General features: G+C 40.6%; 1 protein-coding gene across 1 annotated transcript in view; it reads left to right on the top strand.

Annotated features, from left to right (window-relative positions):
- The window catches only part of LOC109533662 (photoreceptor-specific nuclear receptor), a gene marked incomplete at its 3' end in the record, with an annotated part of 19,900 nt that overhangs the window by 13,188 nt on the left and 4,847 nt on the right, over positions 1-1,865 (top strand).

Raw genomic sequence — 1,865 nt, 5'->3', positions numbered from 1 at the left:
CTGTTCCAAGTATCTGTTATTTTTTGGCACATGTTATTTTGGCCCATGATAAATATTGGTTTGTACCTCGGGCTGAAGCGTATTTTGAGTCCAGCATCGTAGGCGAGCCCTGTTATTTCAAACAACATGTTATTTTAAATATCGGTCACAGGTACCGACTGTTCCATATCGATGTCTGTTCCATATCGATATCTGTTCCAAAAAGGTGATTTCGCGTTGGTCAGTCGCGGCTCCTTCAGTTTGGGCCACTCTTCGTACTCTCATTACGCGTTTTCTTGGCCGAATTTGCGGTAAAAACACACCGCTACGTGACTAAAGCGTGATGGTGTTTTTTGCGCGCCAGGGGGCCGTTTATGGCCCGAATTACCCCTTTGGCGCACATCGCAACACGTGCGCCCACCACATGCAAAGCGTATGCAAAATAATTGAGCGTTACATTTAAACGATGTCGCGTTACTTTTGTGTCTTTACCCACCCAGAATGGGACGCTCAATGATCAAAGAATGGAGCAAACGCACATAATGACGGGGATCGCCGTTTTCGAGCCGAGTCTACTGGAAAATGCGACGATTTACTCTTCGGATCGGGCGCTGAGCGCTGAGCTCCCCGGAACGACAACAGTCAATAGGCTAAAATTACTAAACTCACCTATAGCAGGTGTCGACAATAATGGCAACGTGGCTTTTTCGTTATTTGCCGACGTTTCGGCCCTTATTGAGATCGTCTTCAGGGCTCCAGTTATGTGTGGAACGTTGCTAGACAAGACAATCTAAAACTAAAACTTGTTTTATCCTGCGGTACAGAACGAACGAGTTTCCGGCCTTAGTCACTGCTAAAATCGCATTTCTGGGTTAGAAGTGGTTGAACACGATACGACTTCAACGCTCATTTTCAGCGATTTTTGAAACCTTTGAATGTTAGTGTTTTAAGACAAGTTAAAGGAAAATCACGTAAGAATCGACAGAATTTGACGTCAAAGCTTAAGTACAAAATGATACATTTGGGAACAACGTCTTTTAAAAAAATCAATTTGGCCCTAATTTACATACATGGTCTGATGGGTGAACAGTTGAGGTGGCAACTGGTTCGTTATACAAAATTCAATTTGAAATCTACTTTATAAAGTCTGTAATTTGATTGTCGAAAATTCCGAGTTTCTGACACTTTTTTTGCCATTTCAGAAATGGTTGGAGCAGCATTGGTGTCTACAGTAGAATACGTTTCACCTAAATCGTCATCTTTCTCATTATCGCTTAAAGCTGTAGATGCGCTTACGGAGTCTATAAATGGTTCATCGGTCAACGTTTCTCTTGTAAGAATGCCATTATCAATGCTCACATATTCGAAGAAATTGAAATCACTCAAATTGGTTTTAACTTGTTCTTCGCCAACATTGGGACATCTTCGTCTGTGTCATACTCGTAGTCAGAGTCTTTATACTTTTCTAACCATTCGCTAAGTGGAATTTTATCGTCTGGTTCATAATCATTTTCTTTTCTTACAAATCCCCCATGCTTAAAGCAATTTGCAATGGTTTTTCGGCTAACTTTTTGCCAAGCTCTATGAATGAAATTGACTGCATCTAAGAGATTTATAAAAAATGTTTCATTTTTATCGATCGCCTATAACGTTTTCAGAAGAAGAATTTTTCACCGGCAGACTCTCCAACAATTGTTCCGCTACTGATATTATGCCTCTTCTTGAAGCGCTCTTCCCAACTTTTAGAACAAGCAAACTCTTTGTTTTTGATTTTACTCCCCATTTCACTCGCATTTTCTTGCAAAACACTGCCACTTATGGGAACGTTTTCTTGTCTTTTTTGAGTAAACCACTTAATAAGTCCCTTGTCAACCTTTTCATGTGCA

Source organism: Dendroctonus ponderosae, unplaced genomic scaffold, assembly GCF_020466585.1.
Source record: "Dendroctonus ponderosae isolate FM_Combo_2020 unplaced genomic scaffold, Dpon_F_20191213v2 Dpon_F_20191213_10, whole genome shotgun sequence".
Lineage (NCBI taxonomy): Eukaryota > Metazoa > Arthropoda > Insecta > Coleoptera > Curculionidae > Dendroctonus > Dendroctonus ponderosae.
This window is presented reverse-complemented; position numbering and strand designations above follow the sequence as displayed.